Source organism: Hevea brasiliensis, chromosome 15 (genome assembly GCF_030052815.1).
Source record: "Hevea brasiliensis isolate MT/VB/25A 57/8 chromosome 15, ASM3005281v1, whole genome shotgun sequence".
Lineage (NCBI taxonomy): Eukaryota > Viridiplantae > Streptophyta > Magnoliopsida > Malpighiales > Euphorbiaceae > Hevea > Hevea brasiliensis.
Window position 1 is genome coordinate 67,108,190 of NC_079507.1, and position 22,329 is coordinate 67,130,518.

At 40.4% G+C, this 22,329-nt stretch overlaps 1 non-coding gene and 1 pseudogene across 1 annotated transcript; both read right to left on the reverse strand.

Moving 5' to 3' along the window:
- Positions 1-2,628: 2,628 nt before the first annotated feature.
- On the reverse strand, positions 2,629-2,735 carry LOC131174273 (small nucleolar RNA R71). Its single transcript, XR_009144521.1, has one exon. It is a non-coding gene; the product is annotated as a small nucleolar RNA R71 (small nucleolar RNA).
- Positions 2,736-16,106: 13,371 nt separating this feature from the next.
- The window catches only part of LOC131174105 (MDIS1-interacting receptor like kinase 2-like), a 31,243-nt pseudogene continuing 25,020 nt past the window's right edge, over positions 16,107-22,329 (reverse strand).

Here is a 22,329-nt window from a genome sequence, read left to right on the forward strand (position 1 = left end):
ATATAAACATCTAATAAAATAATCTTTATTTAATATACCTAACTCAAATAATTAACTGAGATTTACTTTAATATAATTAAGAATGATATTTTTAATTAAAGCCTTTAAATTATAATAATATTAATAAAATAATAGTGAATTATATTAGAAATTATATATATATATATATATATATATATATATATATTTTTTTTTTTTTTGAAAAATCAGGTTGTCACTTTTGATTTCTCTTGATGAAAAATTCAAAGTTACGTAAAGTATAAGGCAAGACTTGATGCATACATTTTGCATAATCATTTAGGTTTAATTTCATAGCCATTTTATTTAATTATTAGTCACTTTTAGTGAATTTTCATTAGTTATTTAGTTAGTTTTTCATAATTGTCAATTTTGGATTAATTTGTAATTTTTACTTTGTTTTGTAGGAAAAATGGTGTTTTTGAAGGACTGAAGAGAAATTTTGCCATTGAGGAGTGACTTCTACAGCCAAAGATGTCAAAAACAAGTTTTCAAGCTAAAATATGCATTGACCAAATTGTGCATAATTTGCCGCATAAGCTATGCAGATCTGCATAAGGAGAAAAATCACTGTTCTAATACCTGCCGAATGGTGCATAAGGAGAATGCATGGCTTATGCAGATTCACGCCTCCCTTATGCACTTTCACGGAATTGTGCATAACCTATGCGCCAAGTCATGCAGTTTCGCATAAGTGAACCAGAAACAGCCGAAAACTGCTTAAGGGACTGCATAACTTATGCAGTCCACTTATGTAGTCCCACAAAGGTTTCATTAATGAGCTGGCAGAAGATTCCCTCAAAAAATTCATCCTAGAACACACCATTTTAGGGCTCCATGTTAGAATATGCTATAAATAGTCCCATTTCCCATTTTAGAAAGGGGGGACAAGGAGCAGAAAAAGGAAAGGAAGAGGAGAGGCAGCAGCTGAAGAGTCATTTTCACCTTCCACACCATTTTCAACCAAGATTTGCAGATTTCTTTCTTTTCTTATATTTTTCCTACCTTTCTAGTGTTTAGTTTCTTGTTTCTTAGCTTAGATTAAAGCTTATTTTCATATAAACTCAGATTTTCTTGTAAACATTATGGATAGTGAGTAGTTTTACCTTTTGATTCTGGAGTAAGGGTTGTAATATTTGAGATATTTTGTAGATTTTGATTGGGTAATCCATATTTTGTGGTCTTAATGAGTTTTATTTATTTCTTGTGTGCTTAATGACATGCTTAGTGTAGGATCCCATTAAGTAATGTTCTTAATCCATGGTTGAGGCACCGAAAGGAGAAGGCCTTGTGATAGATAATCAAGAAATTGGACTTAATTAACTTAGATCTAGAAATAGACTAAGGATTAAGAGGATTCACAGATTAATTAAAGAACTTAATGGGTCTTAATTAACTCTAACTCCACCAAAGTAGGATTAGTTTGATTAAGGCACTCTTTGTCTCACTCGAAAGGGTATTCAAAGGATTTAAGAATTAATCTCCTTAAAACCCATAAGTTTCACAAGATTGGATAACCAATTTAAAATCCCAAAATAGCTCGAATATGAAATCCCGAACTCCGGAATCGCCTTTTTATCATTGTTAATTTTCAATTGAATTTAATTGCTTACCATTTTAAATCTTGCCATATTTAAACTTGCTTATTTCAATTCGATGCAATTTTAGTTTAATTAATACATTGTTGGATAGATTATTAATTTTGCACATATAGATTTCATACTCCATTACCCATCAATTCATTACTTTAATTTCAAAAATAGTTCAATTTAGTCAACTTTTTATATCAAAAATTCAATCATTAACACAACTCCTCATGGGAACGATATCTTTTCTATATTACTTGTACGACCCGTGCACTTGCGGTTGGGCCACATCAAGTTTTTGGCGCCGTTGCCGGGGAGTTGTTTGTTTAAGATTGAATTCTTGATTATTTTAGTTGTTTTTAGTTTTATCTTTGTTATCTTTTCATTTTGTGTTTGTTTGTTCTTTTTCAGGTACTTTTAATCTTTTATGAGAAGAGCTAGAAGCACAAGTGACACATCCTTATTGTTTAATCCTGAAATTGAGAAATTTTGTAAAGCCAACAAGAAAGAAACCAGAAGAAGGAAAGAAGCTTTGAGAGAAACTGAATTAGAAGCAGACATGGCTAATGAAAGAATCAGAATTGGTGGTAATATTGGAAATGATCGAAACAATGAAAATGCAGCCCAAGGTGGAGAGGTTGTAAATGCTAATGTGCCTAGGGGAAGTATGATGGATCATGCTTTTCCTCGTTTTGATGACTTGAGAGAGAGCATAGCAAGACCAAGAATTGATGCAAATAGTTACAAGATGGATTTTGGAGTTCTCCAAATGATTCAAAATTCTCAATTTGGAGGACATCCTTCTGAAAATCCACACACACATCTGAAGAAGTTTGCTATGATTTGTGATATGCAAAAACAACCTGGAGTGTCTGATGATGCAGCAAGATTGAAGCTATTCCCATTCTCTTTGAAAGATAGAGCATTGGATTGGCTTGATTCTTTACCTCACAACTCCATTACAAACTGGGAGCAACTCACTGATGCATTTCTTGCACAATATTTTCCACCTGGAAAAACTCAAGAATTGAGGAATCAAATGACAGCTTTTAGACCAAGAGAGGATGAAACTCTATATGAGTCATGGATGAGATGGAAAGAATTAGAGAGACAATGCCCACATCATGCCATTCCGAAATGGATGATAAACCAGAATTTTTACACAAATGTCACTCCTGCAATCAGAGGGATTATTGATGCTCAAACAGGAGGAGAATTTATTATGAAGCATGAAGATGAAGCTTATGAGCTATTGGAGAAAATTGCAAAGAATACTCATCTTTGGAGTAGTCCAAGAGGACCAGCTCCAACTCAAAAAAGGCAAGCTGCTGGAATGTATGATCTTGATCCGTTCAACATGATTAATGCAAAATTTGATGCACTTACAAATGTTTTGGCTAAGAAGATGGAAGATTTGAGTATGTTGGTTAGTTCATCATCATCATCTGGAAGTTCACAACAAGTGGCTTATGCAGAGGGAACTACCAGCTGTGGAGTAGACTATGGAGAGCAAGCAGCATATGTTGGTAATTATGGAAACAAACAAATGGGGAATCCTTACTCTCAAACTTATAATCCAACTTGGAGGAATCATCCCAACTTTTCATGGGGAAATCAGCAAAGTCAAGTTCCAAATCAGAATTTTCAACCACAACAGCAACAAGGAATTCCATATCAGCAAAATAGGCAACCATTGCCTAATTTTCAGCAGAAAAATATGAATCCTCCACCAAAACAGCAAGAACAAAGTTCCACCACTGAAGCTTTATTGCAACAGATTCTTGCTAACCAAACTAAGCATGATGAGGAGATGAGAGAGATGAAAGCAAGGCTAGAACAGATGCAGACACATAACAGAATGCTGGAAAATCAGATTGCACAACAAGCATCTTCCTCAAGTACCAAGTCTTTTGGAAAACTTCCAAGTCAACCAGAAAACCCAAGAGAGCAGTGTCAAGCTATTACTTTAAGAAGTGGGAAAGTTGTAAATAATGAGAAGAGTGAAAAAAATGAGAAAAGTGAAAATAGTGAGAAGAGAGAAAATGAGAAAGAAACTGATGAGAGTGAAAAACAAGAGAGTGCAGAAAAATGTAAAGAGAAAATTGAAGAGAAGGAAGAGAAGTATATACCTCCTGAGCCCTACAAGCCACAACTTCCCTTCCCACAAAGATTTCAAAAAGCCAAGCTTGATAGGCAATTTGGGAAGTTTTTAGAGGTTTTGAAGAAGCTATACATAAATGTGCCTTTTATTGATGCTCTTTCACAAATGCCCTCTTATGCAAAATTCTTGAAAGAAATTCTCTCAAACAAGAGGAAACTTGAAGATCATGAAACTGTAGCTTTGACAGAAGAATGTAGTGCTATCCTCCAAAGGAAACTTCCTCCAAAGCTCAAGGATCCAGGGAGTTTTCCAATTCCATGCCATATTGGGGAATCATGTTCCACAAAAGCTTTATGTGATTTAGGGGCTAGTGTTAGCCTTATGCCCCTCTCCATTTATGAGAAGCTCAATATGGGAGATCTTAAACCAACCCACATTTCTCTTGATTGGTGAGATCAATTAAGTACCCTGAAGGGATTTTGGAGAATGTGCCTCTAAAGGTTGGGAAGTTCTATATACCTGTTGACTTTGTCATCTTGGACATGGAAGAGGATTCTAATATTCCAATTATCTTGGAAAGACCCTTTCTAGCTACAGCAGGAGCATTGATTGATGTTAAGGGAGAAAAATTGACTCTTAGAGTTGGTGAAGAGCAATTGGTTTTCAAAATTAATAACACTATGAAGAAGCATCATTCTGAAGCTGATACTTGCTTGAGAGTTGATATTATTGATGAGCTGGTTGAAGAACACTTCAGAAAGAAATATCCAGAAAATCCACTTGAAAATTGCTTGGTTCATGGAGGAGGCATAGACTATGACAACCCTCATGTGGCTGCATATGCTCAACATTTAGAGGGTAGTCCACCATTCATTTCTGCTCCAGTTTTTCAACTCACACAAAAGGAAAAAGTTGAATCTAAGCAACCATCATTCAAGGAAGAAGATGCACCTAAGGTAGAACTTAAGCAACTTCCTTCTCAGCTCAGGTATGAATTTCTTGGCACCAATAACACTTATCCAGTAATTGTAAATGCAAACTTGAGTACCTTAGAGGCTGATAAGTTGTTAATAGTGTTGAGGCAATTTAGGAAAGTTTTAGGATACACCATAGATGACATTAAGGGAATAAGCCCACACTTTTGCATGCATAGAATCATTTTGGAAGAAAATTGTAAGCCATCTATTGAACATCAGAGGAGGTTGAACCCAAATATGAAAGAAGTTGTTAAAAAGGAAATTTTGAAGTTGCTTGATGCAGGGATCATATATCCCATCTCGAGATGCTTGGGTGAGCCCAGTACATGTTGTCCCAAAAAAGGGTGGAATGACAGTGGTCAAAAATGAAAATAATGAATTAATTCCCACCAGAATAGTGACTAGTTGGCGAATGTGCATAGATTACAGAAAATTAAATGTTGCCACTAGAAAAGATCATTTTCCACTTCCCTTCATTGATCAGATGTTAGAAAGACTGGCTAGGCATTCTTATTTTTGCTATTTAGATGGATATTCAGGTTTTTTTCAAATCCCTATCCATCTAAATGATCAAGAGAAAACCACTTTTACTTGTCCATATGGAACCTTTGCTTATAGGAGGATGCCATTTGGGTTGTGTAATGCATCAGCTACTTTTCAAAGGTGCATGATGGCAATCTTCTCAGATTTCATTGAAGACATAATGGAGGTTTTTATGGACGATTTTTCTGTTTATGGATCTTCATTTGACATATGCTTGGCTAACCTTTCTAAAGTTTTGCAGCGATGTGCAGATACTGACCTTGTGTTAAACTGGGAAAAGTGTCATTTCATGGTTCAGGAAGGGATAGTGCTTGGACATTTGGTATCTAACAGAGGAATAGAGGTTGATAAAGCCAAGGTTGAAGTGATAGAGAAGATGGCTCATCCTACCAATGTCAAAGGAATTCGAAGTTTTCTAGGACATGCTGGGTTCTACACATGCTTTATCAAGGATTTTTCTAAAATAGCCAAACCTTTGTCTAATTTGTTAAGTCATGATATACCATTTGTATTTGACCAAGAGTGTTTGGATGCCTTTTGCAGGTTGAAGCAAGCTCTTATCACTGCACCAATCATGCAACCACCTGATTGGAGCCTACCTTTTGAAATTATGTGTGATGCTAGCAACTATGCAATTGGAGCTGTTCTTGGTCAAAGAAAGGATAAAAAGGCTTATGCTATTTATTATGCTAGTAGAACACTGGATGAGGCTCAAACAAATTATGCAACAACTGAAAAGGAATTCTTAGCAATTGTCTTTGCATTGGAAAAGTTCAGACCTTATATTATTGACTCAAAAGTGGTTATATTTTCAGATCATGCAGCCATCAGGTATTTGCTCCGTAAAAAAGAGGCTAAACCTAGGCTCATTAGGTGGATTCTGATGCTACAAGAGTTTGATTTGGAGATTAGAGATAAGAAGGGAGCTGAAAATGTAGTTGCTGATAATCTTAGTAGGTTGAAATTGGATGATGAAGAATTGGATGAAATCCCTATTGATGAGTTTTTCTTGGATGAACAACTTTTCTCTCTTGTTGCTAAACTACCTTGGTATGCAGACTTGGTGAATTATCTATCTTGCGGAGTTTTATCTCTAGGTATGACATGGCAACAAAAGAAAAAGTTTTTGCATGAGGTAAAGTTTTATAGATGGGATGATCCTTTACTCTTTAGGAGATGCTGTGATGGTTTAATAAGGAGATGTATTCCTGATGATGAGACACAGAGTATTATGCATCATTGCCATGTTTCTGATTATGGAGGACATTTTGGAATCTCTAAAACAGCTAGTAAAATTTTGCAAGCTGGTTTCTTTTGGCCAAATCTTTTTAAGGATGTGAGGAAGTTTGTGTTGGAATGTGATAAATGTCAAAGGAGTGGAAATTTGTCAAAAAGAGATCAAATGCCCCTAAATGATATTCTTGAAGTGGAATTATTCGTTGTTTGGGGAATAGATTTTATGGGGCCATTTCCTCCTTCATATGGTAATAGATACATCTTAGTTGGGGTTGACTATGTATCAAAGTGGGTGGAAGCTATTGCAACTCCAACTAATGATGCTAGAGTGGTAGTGAAATTCTTGAAGAAATTTGTCTTGAGTAGATTTGGAGCTCCTAGGGCTGTAATTAGTGATGGGGGTTCCCATTTTTGCAATAAGCAATTTGAGAGCTTAATGAGGAAGTATGGTGTAGTGCACAAGATAGCTACCCCATATCACCCTCAAACTTCAGGACAAGTTGAAATTTCTAACAGAGAGCTCAAACATATCTTGGAGAAAACAGTGAACAATTCTCGGAAAGATTGGTCTATCAAACTAGATGATGCTTTATGGGCATATAGGACTGCTTACAAAACCCCTATAGGAACTACTCCCTTTAGGTTGGTGTATGGTAAGTCTTGTCATTTACCTGTGGAGCTAGAACATAGAGCATATTGGGCCATTCAGACCTTGAATTTTGATCTTAAGCAAGCTGGTGAAAAGAGACTATTGCAACTTAATGAGCTTGAAGAACTAAGGATGGATGCTTATGAAAGTGCCCGTATTTACAAAGAAAGAACTAAAGTTTGGCATGATAAGCACCTTAGGAAAAAGGAATTCAAAGAAGGTGATTCAGTTTTGTTGTTCAACTCAAGATTGAAATTATTCCCTGGAAAACTTAAATCAAGGTGGACTGGTCCATATAGAGTTTCTAAGGTTTTCCCTTATGGAGCAATTGAAATTTGGAGTGAAAAATCTGGGAATTTTAAGGTCAATGGGCATAGATTGAAACATTACATAACTGGAGACCCAATAAAAGGAGCAAGCTGTTACAAGCTCTCCAATCCCTCACCTCTTTTCAGTGAAATACATGGAAAGTCCAGCTAAGGACTATAAATTAGCCCTCTTGGGAGGCATCCCAAGTTCTTTTATTTTGCTTTTTGTTGATTTACTTTTATTTTCATTGCTTTTGTTTTTATCTTAAATCTCCCCAAATTCAATTTTTGACATTGTTGAATCTTGTCCCTTGTAGATGTATTTCAAATGGAGGAAGGTTGGTGAACTGCTGGGGAGTGACCCTTAACCTGAAATTATGTTCTTTAAATCTCCTATAAATTGATTGATTTTTGCTGCATAACTGCGAGTGCTCACAGTTTTATGCAGAGAGAGGAAAAATGAATTCTGCAGCAAAGAGGGTGTCTGCAGCAGATGGCTTATGTTCTTGGTGAGGTTGGGTGTGTAACTTTTAAGTATATGTGCTTTTAATGTTAATATGGTGGTAAGTTGGTCATCTTTGTAGTTTTGAGCTTATTTGGGTTGTGGAATTCAAGGTGAACATATTGCATTTTCTTGGCATAACTTGGAGAGTTCATTTCATCATTTGTGGATAGATGCAACTTTATGCAGGTTTATTGAGTTTTTATTGTGCTAAATGTTGATTTGCAGACTTTGAGTAAAAATGGCATGGTTCACAAAGGCCTTTTTATACAGGATCCATTTCTACATGCTTGTGTCATGCAATTTTGATGGACTTTGTATATATTGATGTGTTTTTGGTGAAAATTTCTCATGGTTTATGCTTCATAGAATTATATTTCTTCATTCTAGGGTATTTTTCACACTTCCAAATCATTTTCAGTTGTAATCTCATTCTTGTTGAATTGTGCATAAGTAACTGCATAGCTTATGCAGCTTTTAGATCACAAATTTTGCCATTTTCTCACCCTGCTAAAAACTGCATAAGAAGGTGCATAGCTTATGCAATCCTGCATAACCACAATTCTTGCCATTTTTCATCTCTATTGCAAAGTGCATAAGAAGAGTGCATAGCTTATGCAACTCTGCATAGCCTAATTTTGTCAAATTTCATATCTTTCAAAACTTGCATAAGCAGAGTGCATGACCTATGCACGTTTGCATAACTTCAAACTCTGATTTTCTCTCTCTGCCGAGACTTGCATAAGGAGGGTGCATGACTTATGCACTTCCGCATGACCGAACTCTCCAAAAAGCAAAACCTGCCGAGAGGTGCATAAGGAGAGTGCATGAATTATGCACTTCCGCATGACCGAAAACTCTGAAATCCAAAATCTGCCGAGAGGTGCATAAGGAGAGTGCATGACTTATGCACTTCCGCATGACCACCAACCCCAAATTTCAAAACTTGCCGAGAGGTGCATAAGCAGAGTGCATAACTTATGCACTTCCGCATGACCGAAAACTCTGAATCCCAAAACTTGCTGAGACCTGCATAAGGAGGGTGCATGACTTATGCACAACCGCATGACCACCAACCCAAAATTTCAAAACCTGCCGAAAAGTGCATAAGCAGGGTGCATGACTTATGCACAACTGCATGACCTCATTCTCTGAATTTAAAAATCTGCCGAGAGGTGCATAAGCAAGGTGCATAGCCTATGCACTTCTGCATGACCTCACATTCTGAACTCCAAAACTTGTCGAGAGGTGCATAAGCAGGGTGCATAAGCTATGCACATTCACTTTCCCCTTATGCAGTTTTATATGAGTCCAGTTTAAAACTTCTTTTCGGCAAATTTTCTTTTCCCACCTCCACCTCCCGATATCCCTGCATCAATTTCGGCATACCCCTTCTTCTCCACTTACATTTCCACCGCATAAACCGTAATTTCTCCCTACAATTTTTATTTCCGCCCTCCACACGAGACACCTCCACCCTCACCATCGGGAACCATGGAGTCGCCTCCCCATTCCCCTCCTACCTCTCCTCTTCAGGTTTCGCCATTGTCAATGCGGCCTCCCAACCCTGATTCCCCTCCACACGAGACACCTCCACCACCTCCCACAACCACCTACAAGTGAAAAATTAGGTCGAAATCTATGCGACCCATTGCTTCTGTACCTCCTCTATCCAAACGCAAAGAACCACCCACCCTATTTTCAGAACCACCACCCAAAAACCCCAAAACCTCAGCCTCCACACAAGCCAAATCACCCTCTTCCAGCAAAAAGCAAATGTCAGCAGTCTCACTGGTATCAAAACTACCTTGGCCTCTTCCTGATGCAATTCAAAAGGTAGCCTTTAAGAGACTTAAGGAAAGGAAGGTGCAACCCACTAGGTATATTTCTGTGGACTCTCTTCAGTCACTTGGTTTATTTGACAATGTGGTTGCCTATCTTGATGGTATGGGTTGGATGGAATTTGTGCACAAGCAAGAAATTGTTTACCCAGCTTTAGTTTTGGAATTTATTTCCTCATTCTCTGCCACCCTGAAATTGCATGATGTAGATTTTAAACCAACTATGAAATTTAGATGTTTGGGGCAAAATAGAGAGTTATCGTTGGATCAATTTCATAGCATTCTTGGTTTTGCAATTGATGGGCTATTTAGAGTGCCATATACAGGAGTAGAGGTAGCAAACAAGGGTATTTGGAATGCTGCTCAATTTTGGAGAATTATCACAAATCAACCTCAGACTTTTTCTGCTGGCAGATCAAAAACCTCTCAAATACTTGACCACGCACTTAGGTTTATTCATGGGATTGCTAGCACTATTTTGGGTAGAGGACTAGTTACGGTCTTTGTGGGGAAATCTGAATTATTCATGTTATGGTGTGCTTTTCACAAGGTCAAGGTTTCTCCTGGTTATTTCTTTTGTGAGCATGTGTTGCATATTGCCACCAAATCTGTAACGACCCAGCCCAGCCCAGTCAGTATTGTCCGCTTTGGCCCGTGGGCCTCACGGATTTGTCCCTTGGGAGGTTTCGCTCCCAAAAGCGCGCTAACTGTTTTGAAACTGAACCTTACACCTTAGTTCATTCGGTACCTGCGGCCGTTACGTATCGCCGTCACCACAGTCCGCTCTGATACCAATTGTAACGACCCAGCCCAGCCCAGTCAGTATTGTCCGCTTTGGCCCGTGGGCCTCACGGATTTGTCCCTTGGGAGGTTTCGCTCCCCCATTTTCGTCCAACACAGAGGAGACCTACACTTTCTTCCATATAGTGCCTCATAGGGTGGCATCCCTATGCTGGAGTGATAACGGTTGTTGTAGGCAAACTCCACCAAAGCTAGTTGATCATCCCATCGACCTCCAAAATCCAAAACACTCATGCGAAGCATGTCTTCCAGTGTTTGGATTGTCCTTTCGGACTGTCCGTCTGTCTGAGGGTGGAAAACCCAAAATGGGATCACATTGTAACGGACTGTGGGGACGGCGATACGTAACGCCTGCAGGTGCCGCCCGTCCCACATCGGAAATGGGAGAAGGGAATCTGGGCCATATATGTGGGGTCGGCCTAAAGCCTGGTCGGCGCTTTTGGGAGCGAAACCTCCCAAGGGACAAATCCGTGAGGCCCACGGCCAAAGCGGACAATACCGACTGGCTGGTCGTTACAATTGGTATCGAGCCGGACTCCCTCAAGACGCAGTGGAGTGCGAGGACGCCCCGGAAGGCGGTGGGTTGTAACGATCGTGTGGGGACGGCGTCATGCGCTGCGCAGTGCCCGTCCCACATCGGAAATGGGAGAAGGGAATCTGGGCCATATATGTGGGGTCACCTAAAGCCTGGTCAGCGCTTTTGGGAGCGAAACCTCCCAAGGGACAAATCCGTGAGGCCCACGGGCCAAAGCGGACAATACTGACTGGGCTGGGCTGGGTCGTTACAAAATCCATAGGTGACATTGTCTTGGGTGGGCTCATAACAGTTATAGCCAAGCATTTTGGTTTTAATCCTGAAGAGCACCCAATACCAGCACTTGTGGACACCTTATATTTTGATACTGCACACCTATCCAAAACAGGGTTCAGTTTGCCACATTCTGACATTGCACAACAAGCAGCAGAAACTGAACCCACTGCACAACCAGAAGCCCAACCTGTCCCATCAGCCCCACAACACTCTATTGAACCTACCCCACCCCCTCAATCTGCACAGGACACCCCAGCAACCTCTGCACAGCCCACACCTCCTTCAGCTGAACCTTCTTCATCCACAGCCCCTCCTGCCTTCAACACTAAAGCCTTATTCACCTACCTTGACAGGCTTAGTGATGATATATACTTTGTGGATAGGAAGCTTGACACTGGTCTTGATACCCTCAAGGATCGTCATGATCACCTATTTGACCTTGTCATGGAAACCAGAGATAAGCAGAAAGAATTGAAGGAGATGATGAAGCAGCTCATGACCTTTCTGGGAATGCCACCTCCACCTCCATCACCTCCTCCAGCACCATCATTTCGATAGCAACCAGCAGCTACCAGCCCCTTAGCAACATCTATGGACAAGGGCAAAACAATAGAACTAGATTAGTTTTTGCTTTACTTTTGTTCAAACTTGTAAGACTTTTTCTTTGTAAATATGTTCAAACAATTATAGTTTGTTTTGAATTCTGTTTTTCTTAAGGTTCTATTGAATGGCAATTACATTAGTTTTCATTGATTTTCATTGCCTTTACTGCCCTTTTGTGCATAATTGTCCATACATTGTATATTTTTGCATGCTTCTACTGGTGGTTGCACATTTTTCCTTGCTAATCATCATGCAGTAGCTTTTGAATATATTGCACAGGCTGTGAATCCCCTCATGCAAATGTTCTGCATAGCACATGCGATCCTCTATGCCACTAATGCAAGAACTGCACAGGCTGTGAATCCCCTCATGCAAATGTTCTGCATAGCCTGTGCAGTCCTTTTTGCCACTCATGCAGAACCGCACAGCTTATGCACCTCCCTTATGCACTTGTTCTGGACAATACTTTCTTCTGCATAACCTGTGCAGCTTCTTATGCATCCCCATTATCTCTTGAATTCTCATCTGCTCTATACCAGGTAACTCTTTCTTTTTGCTCTTAACTTTCACAATTCCTGGTAATTATTACTTGCTTTGAGTTTTGGTAATATACTTGTTGTGTCATTGAGGGCAATGTCTAATTTTGAGTTTGGGGGTGCACATTTTGATTTTTGCTTCATTTTTCACATTTTGAGTATAAGAGCATCTCATCCCATTCCATTTACATATACTGTAAATATTTTACATATACATCCATACATACATATACATTACACATTTACACACACATTATACACCACTTAGAATTGTACACATTGCACACAAATAGACAAATAGATTCACTCCATTTAGTTAATGCATTGCTCATTTTTAGGAATCATGCATCATGCATTAAAATCTTTTGCCAAATCCCTTGAGTATTGAAAAGTTACCTATGAGAGTGATTTGACTTACCTTTAGTTGGGTTTGTGGATTGAAAGTTTCCTAAGAGGTGCAAGATTTTAAAGTGTCTATCCCTTGCCTATATCTTCTTAGCCAAAAAGCCACCCAACTAGTCCTTTAGAGATTGGAATGTTTAGAGGGAATTATTGGATATAAGGTAGTCAAATGATGTCTCACCAATCCTAGAACAAATTTTCTAAACCTTTCAAGGCGAAATACCAGCTTGTACTTGAAGAGAGAGATGATTAGGCATTCTTTGATTTAAAACCTTCTCATTTTAAACCTTTGGCCCTTTCTCCCAATTAAAATTTACCCTTGCAAACCCCTTTGAGCCTTTTTATCTCTAATTTTTCTTGAAATCCTTATTGTTACCTAGCCAATGAACCAAACACTCCAACCCTTTTCATGAGAATAATTATTTACAACATTAGGTATATATATATATATATATATATATATAAAAAGAGAAAAAAAAGAAAAAAAATATACAATAAAAGGGAGAAGAAATGCTTGTCATCTTGTAAAAGTGCTAGTATATGTACTTTTCGTTATTGTCATTCAAATTGAAAGAAATCCACCCAAAGTATTAAAAGGAATGAGTTTGGGGGTGGCATTTTTAGGGACAATCATCAAAAGAAAATGCAAGATACAAGTTTAAAGTATCAAAATGTCCCTCCATTTTTATGTGTTTTGTAAACTATGCTAGCACTTGACAATTCTCATTGTGTATTTCTCTCCTACATATATATATATATATATATATATAAAAAAGAGAAAAAAAAGAAAAAAATAATAAAATAAGAAGTGTACCTTATGTTGTTAAGATTGAAAATATTCTCATGCTTTGAATCCTTTTTACCCATTTTTCTTCTTAGCCTCATTTTTGAACCCCATGGCCCCATTACATCCCTAAAAAGACCTTTGATCTCTTGATAGTACTTGCTACATTAGTGGAGATAGGAGTAGAGAATTTGCCTATGGGATTAGAAAATTATCTATTCATTCATTTAATTCCATCATTCTATATAGAGACACTTTGACTATTGATTGTTCTAGAATTCCTTGTGAGCATGACTCTCTCTTTTGATTGGTTGGTTTGGGGATTTTGAATGATAATTGACTTGATGGCTAAGCGGTGAAAGCTTGGATAAGCATTAAATTCTTTGCATTTTGAAGGATGGGTATATGGATTGCTGGTATGGCTGAAGGTGTGTTAAGTTACTTTAATAGGTGATTTTCATAGCTCTTTGGATAAGGCACCCCTAAAAAAATTTGCATCACATTTTAAAGTTTGCTTGAGGACAAGCAAAAGCTTGAGTTTGGGGGTATTTGATGCATACATTTTGCATAATCATTTAGGTTTAATTTCATAGCCATTTTATTTGATTATTAGTCACTTTTAGTTAATTTTCATTAGTTATTTAGTTAGTTTTTTCATAATTGTCAATTTTGGATTAATTTGTAATTTTTACTTTGTTTTGTAGGAAAAATGGTGTTTTTGAAGGACTGAAGAGAAATTTTGCCATTGAGGAGTGACTTCTACAGCCAAAGATGTCAAAAACAAGTTTTCAAGCTAAAATATGCATTGACCAAATTGTGCATAATTTGCCGCATAAGCTATGCAGATCTGCTTAAGGAGAAAAATCACTGTTCTAATACCTGCCAAATGGTGCATAAGGAGAGTGTATGCCTTATGCAGATTCACGCCTCCCTTATGCACTTTCACGGAATTGTGCATAACCTATGCGCCAAGTCATGCAGTTTCGCATAAGTGAACCAGAAACAGCCGAAAACTGCATAAGGGACTGCATAACTTATGCAGTCCACTTATGTAGTCCCACAAAGGTTTCATTAATGAGCTGGCAGAAGATTCCCTCAGAAAATTCCTCCTAGAACACACCATTTTAGGGCTCCATGTCAGAATATGCTATAAATAGTCCCATTTCCCATTTTAGAAAGGGGGGACAAGGAGCAGAAAAAGGAAAGGAAGAGGAGAGGCAGCAGCTGAAGAGTCATTTTCACCTTCCACACCATTTTCAACCAAGATTTGCAGATTTCTTTCTTTTCTTATATTTTTCCTACCTTTCTAGTGTTTAGTTTCTTGTTTCTTAGCTTAGATTAAAGCTTATTTTCATATAAACTCAGATTTTTTTGTAAACATTATGGATAGTGAGTAGTTTTACCTTTTGATTCTGGAGTAAGGGTTGTAATATTTGAGATATTTTGTGGATTTTGATTGGGTAATCCATATTTTGTGGTCTTAATGAGTTTTATTCATTTCTTGTGTGCTTAATGACATGCTTAGTGTAGGATCCCATTAAGTAATGTTCTTAATCCATGGTTGAGGCACCGAAAGGAGAAGGCCTTGTGATAGATAATCAAGAAATTAGATTTAATTGACTTAGATCTAGAAATAGACTAAGGATTAAGAGGATTCACAGATTAATTAAAGAACTTAATGGGTCTTAATTAACTCTAACTCCACGAAAGTAGGATTAGTTTGATTAAGGCACTCTTTGTCTCACTCGAAAGGGTATTCAAAGGATTTAAGAATTAATCTCCTTAAAACCCATAAGTTTCACAAGATTGGATAACCAATTTAAAATCCCAAAATAGCTCGAATATGAAATCCCGAACTCCGGAATCGCCTTTTTATCATTGTTAATTTTCAATTGAATTTAATTGCTTACCATTTTAAATCTTGCCATATTTGAACTTGCTTATTTGAATTCGATGCAATTTTAGTTTAATTAATACATTGTTGGATAGATTATTAATTTTGCACATATAGATTTCATACTCCATTACCCATCAATTCATTACTTTAATTTCAAAAATAGTTCAATTTAGTCAACTTTTTATATCAAAAATTCAATCATTAACACAACTCCTCGTGGGAACGATATCTTTTCTATATTACTTGTACGACCCGTGCACTTGCGGTTGGGCCACATCAAGACTCAGCCCAAGACTAAGGAAATTAAAATTCAAGTCTAACTTCTTCTGCAATAGCAAAGGTTACTAGGACTATAATTGTGATTATGGTTTAAAATTTACAACTACCCACGTCAAGATCAGGTCTATTAAAAAGATGAAATTGACATTTCATTTTTGCTCCAACCAAATATATAATACAAGGTTTGCAGAGGAAAAAAAAAAGTACAAAGATCTTAATTTCCCAGAATCGCTTAGGCACTTAACCCATCGTGGACCAAAATTTCTCCTAATTTTATTTGAGAGAATACCTTTGTTAATGGATGCCACTGGGCCATCATCAACTTTGAAGAAACTTGTGTCATGGTTGGTTGAGATTGAGGATTTGTACTTAGGCATGCAAGTGCTAGTTTTGCAACATGGATCACTCCTTCAGCATCTTTATTTTTAGGAGTTGGCAGGCATTGATCAATCACATCTTTCATAAGTGTTTATTGGTCCATTGGTGGAGTTGAAGATGAAAGAGATGAGACAACATCTCTTGGATGTTTTCCCATTAGTATTTTGAGAGTGAACACTCCAAAACTATAGATGTCGCATTTTTCATTGATTGCCATTGCGTATGCCAAGTCAAAAAAAGAATGTAGGAATAGTGAATCGATTTTTAGATGATCAAAAAAAGAAAAACATATCAAGAAAGAACAACTATTAACCCAATTGATGTAGCAATAAAAATAGTAAATGAAACTAAGACATACACTCGGTGTTGTGTGTCACGGCACAAATTAATGCGCAGCTCAATGCCGTGTGGCACTTAGCCAATTCCCACGCCAATTGACTAAGTCAGCCTTTCCTAACTGCCTTGGCCCAAAACATCCGGGCGGTTATGGTGAGAATGTTCAGGTGAAAGTGCTGCCTGAACCTCACTTGGGGCACAATTGCACTGGCCGAACCTCACTTGGGCTATAGAATAGCCTGACCGAACCTCACTTAGTTGAAGAGTCTGCTGGCCGAATCACTTGGTTGGCAGAATGCCCCAGGCGGAACCTCACTTGGGCTGAAAAGCCTACTGGCCGAACCTTACTTGGGCTGTGGAATAGCCTAGCCGAACCTCACTGGCTGAAGAGTCTGTTGGCCGAATCACTTGGCTGGCAAAATGCCTCGGGCGGAACCTCACGTGGGCGGAATAGCCTACTGGCTGAACCTCACTTGGCTGGCAGAATGCCCAGGCAGAACCTCACTTGCTCTGGCCGAGCAACACTATGAACCTTAATTGGCAGAAATGTAGAAGAAGGAGAACACAAGTATTTGGGGGATAAAATGGAGCTTTATTAATGATGAGAATGTCTTTACAATTGGGGAAGACTATACACTCAATACACAAGTGATCTCTCTACACTTGGTGAACCTCACAACTTTCCAGATCTGCCCAAAATGAACCTCACTGGGGGTATTTATAGGCAGCAGCTCAAGGCAAGGTGACTGGGTAGGAGCACTGTACACTAGCCATTTGAACCTCGTATGGCGTGCAGCTAGCCATTGAAACCTCATCTGGCGAGCTGTCTGGGCAGGCTAGCCATTGGGGCTGGCGGGATGACCGTTGGAACCTCGCCTGGAGTGCTGTCTAGGTACCAGGAACATCATTTCCTGCTCCTAGGCTGGGCCTGCCTCGCTAGGCCAATTCTTCAGGCGCAGTGAACCTCTTTTGGGCCTGGGCCTGCCAGCCAACTCTCCTTTGCGCCTGGCATTTCTCCAGTGCCTATGTTGCCTCATCCTAGGCTGTGAACCTTGTTTGTTGCCCCACGGGCTCGTAGTACCTGCTGGCTGGCCAATCTTCCCCAATGGATTGGCTTGCTCTTCCTTTGGCAGTTTTGGCCCGTTTGCCACCAAATTGGCCAGTTGACGTGCCCACTTAGTCAACTGCCACAAATGACCTCCACGGTCAAAATTGCCTTGAAAATGCAAAAAATTGGGACCCTTTCCTCTTGGTCCATGACATTCTCCCCCACTCATCATGGCAACGCCCTCGTTGCCTAGGACTCCTCTCATGTCCCTGCGACCCATTGCCTTTAGCCTCTTACTATGCTCTAGTACCTTCCTCATCCCTGTGGCTAGGTGTTTTTGCCCTCCTCTTGGCCTTGCACCTATTTCAGCTCCTCCTTGAGCGGTGTTGCCTCAGTCCCTCCTGCTTCGACAATGCCACTTCTGGACTTCTGGCTACTGGTGGCTCCTCTGGTGTAGCACTTACACAGCCCACCTGCTCCTCTGGTGGTAGCTCCCTTGATAACTCGGACTCCTTTTGAGTCGCACACTCCTCTAAATCCTTCTCTTCAGAGGTATCCCCCGTGCCATCTTCCTGCTCCCCATCCTCACTAGGAGTATCACTCGGGCCAACTAACCTCAGGGCACCAAGCGAACAATACTGCAAGCTCCCCATGCTTGATGGCTCTGGTAGTGGAGAAGGCTACTCCTTCTCTTCGACCATGGCTGCTAATGCGGCCTTCCTTGGGCAATCCCTTTCCTTGTGTGGTCTGTCGCACATGAAGCACTTCAACACAGACCTCTCGCCTCTGCGATCCTCCTTCGTGCTGTGGAAGTTCCTCTCCTTCGGCTTGCCAAACCTGGAACTCCCTTCCTTGTCGACATGGGTCTCTCCTCCACTTACTTCCTTAGGTGGTTGAGGCTTACTCTTCTCAATCCTTTGAAATTCCACTAGAGACTCGGGAATAGAGATGGCTGTGGTGAGGTCCTGAGCTCCCCGTTGCTCTATCTCCAACCTTACCCAATTCTACGGGCCATCCTTGAAGGAGAAAAATGCTTCTGAATCTGGATAGTCGAGTATCTCTAGAAGAATCTCCGAGAACTCCCTCACATAGTCTCGAATGCTGCCCTTCTGTGTCAACCTGCACAGCCTAGCACGAGCCTCGTCTGTAGCATTGTTTGGATAGAACTGCCTCTTCAACTCTCTCTTGAAGTCACCCCAGGCAGTCATGGTGCAAGTCCCTTTCTGCACATCCACTTGCCTACACCGCCACCAAACCAAGGCTGTGTCCACTAGGAACAACGGGGCATAATTAATCCTCTGGCTATCTTCCATCACACCAATTGCTCGAAAATACTGCTCCAAGGACCACAGGAAATTGTCTATCTCATTCGCATTGCGCGCCCCTCCATATGGTGATGGCTTTGGTACATCCATGCGCATCGGAATGGTGCTAGGTACTTTGGGTGTGCTGGGCACTCCACTGCGCGCTATGGCCCTCTTGACCAACACCAGCTCCTCGAACAACTCCTTCATCCTAGTAACCATGCAGTCCAGCTCCTCCCTTAGAATCTGGTTCTCCTCTCTTATGTTGGTGATCTCCTCGGTGTGGGAGTGTCGCAAAGTCTCCATCTCACTAGCCAGCTTGTCGATGGACACATTCAAGGCACCCTGCATCTCATCGCGAAACTCCTCAATGCCCGCAATAAGTCCCTCTATGTGGGTATCCATCTCCTTAAACCTCCCTTCGTCCTCGATGAGCCTCCGCTCGACCTTTGCCAATAGGATCTCCATGTCGCCAAGTTCCTCCCTGGCACGTGCTGACTCGCGAGACTTGCCTCTACCCTTTCGCCTCCCACCATGCTCCACTCCTCCAGGAGCGGCTTCACCAATAGTTGTGGCTTGATGTATCTCACTCGGGTTTGACATCTTGCACAAGTAGAACTTCTTCTAACCAGGCTCTGATACCACCTATCACGGCACAAATTAATGCGCAGCTCAATCCACGCCAATTGACTAAGTCAGCCTTTCCCAACTGCCTTGGGCCAAAACACCAGGGTGGCTATGGTGAGAATGTTTGGGTGAAAGTGCTGGCTGAACCTCACTTGGGGCACAATTGCACTGGCCGAACCTCAACTGGGCTGAAAACAGCCTGGTTGAACCTCACTTGGGCTGTAGAATAGCCAAACCGAGCCTCACTTGGCTAAAGAGTCTGCTGGCTGAATCACTTGGCTGGCATAATGCCCCAGGAGGAACCTCACTTGGGCTGAAAAGCCTACTGGTCGAACCTTACTTGGGTTGTGGAATAGCCTGGCCGAACCTCACTAGGCTGAAGAGTCTACTGGCCGAATCACTTGGCTGGCAGAATGCCCCAGGCGGAACCTCACGTGGGCGGAATAACCTACTGGCAAACCATACTTGGCTGGCAAAATGCACAGGCAGAACCTCACTTATGCTGGCCAAGTAGCACTATGAACCTCAGAGATGTAGAAGAAGGAGAACACAAGTATTTGGGGGATAAAAGTGGAGCTTTATTAATGATGAGAATGTCTTTACAATTAGAGAAGACTATACACTCAATACACAAGTGATCTCTCTACACTTAGTGAACCTCACAACTCTCCAGATCTGCCCAAAATGAACCTCACTGGGGGTATTTAAAGGCAGCAACTCAAAGCAAGGTGGCTGGGTGGGAGCATTGTGCACTAGCCGTTTGAACCTCGTTTGGCGTGTAGCTAGCCATTGGAACCTCGTCTAGCAAGTTTTCTGGGTGGGCTAGCCATTGGAGCTGGCGGGATGACCATTGGAACTTCGCCTAGCGTGCTGTCTGGGCACCAGGAACCTCATTTCCCACTCCTGGGCTGGGCCTGCCTCGCTGGGCTAATTCTTCAGGTGCAGTGAACCTCTTTTGGGCCTGCGACTTGCCAAGCAGCTCTCCCTTATGCTTGGCATTTCTCCAGCATCTATGCTGCCTCCTCCTAGGCAGTGAACCTCATTTATTGCCCCACGGGCCCGTAGTACTTGCTAGCTGGCCAATCTTCCCCGATGGATTGGCTTGCTCTTCCTTAGGCAGTTTTGGCCCGTTTGCCACCAAATTGGCCAGTTAACGTGCCCACTTAGTCAACTGCCACAAATGACCTCTGCGGTTGAAATTGCCTTGAAAATGCAAAAAATTGGGATCCTTCCTCTTGGTCTGTGACATGTGTACCCAACTGTACTGGCAAATGAGGTCCAATTTGAAGAGTCAGGCATCAACAGCCTAGCTATGCCACCTCAAATGTTAGATTAAAGAAAAAAAAATTATTTAAATCTTATATGTAACACAAATATTCAATGTGGAAAACACATATCTTTGTTTGCAAAAATAATTTTTTGCGTAGCGTTGGTTAAGGGGTAAGGAATAGAAGTTGAAGGCCAATTAATCTTAATGTTTAGATGTGATGTGATGTGATGCTTGGATAATTTAACTTCTTTTCTTTAAAAGGGAAGAGCAAAGCTCATAAACAAGGACTAATGATAATAAACAACCCCACTCCATCATAGACTTAATTAAGCTAGAAGGTCTCTAACAAATGGTCTTTAACCATAATAAACAACCCCACTCTATCATACACTTAATCAAACCCACTCTATCATTCTCCTCAGGTGCTTTGGATTTTCCAAATCTCTAATAAGTGGTATTAGAGTTTATGGTTTGGCAAAGGATGAGTAAGAAAATGGTTGGTAGTGATTCCTGTAATACTCTAACACGTAGATGGAAGAGTCGAGAGACTCCTAGTAGGCCCAATAAAGCAGGAAGGCACTCTTCTAGTAAAGAGTAGATCGATGGAGTGGAAACTCTTGGTACACATGATGGCTCTGGCATGACTCTTAGATGTGCATGGTTGAGTAGGTTTGCTGGACTAATTGAGGTTTTTAGTGATGTCATAATACTTGAGTTAAGAAAAAAGGCTTCCGTTTAAGGGGGAGCAGACCTAGTAAGCTCAATGTAGAAGAAATTCACATTTAAGGGAGAGATTGTTGGGACTATACAAGTGTGAAATTCCCACATCGAAAAAAGATGGAATGAGTGTGAGACGTATAAGTGGGAAAGACCCATTAACCCAATGCCTTAAAGTTGTGGGTTGGATGTGGTGTTAAGTCCATGAATGTATTTTTTCATAAGGCTCATCAAGAAAGATTCTCCCTAGGTGCTTTGGGCTCTCCAGATCTCTAACAAGCAATATTAGAGTCTTGGTTTGGCAAGGGACGAGTATGGAAACGATGGTCAGTGATTCTTGTGGTGCTCTGACACGTGGATGAAAGAGTTAAGAGACTCCTAGTAAGCCCAATGGAGCAGGAAGACACTCTTCTAGAGAAAAGCAAACTGATGGAATGAGAACTCTTAGTGCACGTGATGATGAAACACGGATGGCTTTGGCGTGGCTCTTAAAGGTGCATGTCCAAGTGGGTTTGATAGAGTAATTGGGCTCTCAGTAATACCGTAATACTTAAGAAAAAAGGCTTCTGTTTAAGGGCAAGCATGCCCAATAAGCTAAATGTAGAAGAAATCCATACTTAAGGGGGAGATTGTTAGGAATATGCAAGTGTAAAGTTTCCACATTGAAAAAAAATGAGATGAGTAAGAGACATAAAAGTAGGAATGAGATTCTATCCAAGCGCTTTGGGCTTCCTATATTTCTAATAATTTTCATGCGACAGCATATTTAAAAACT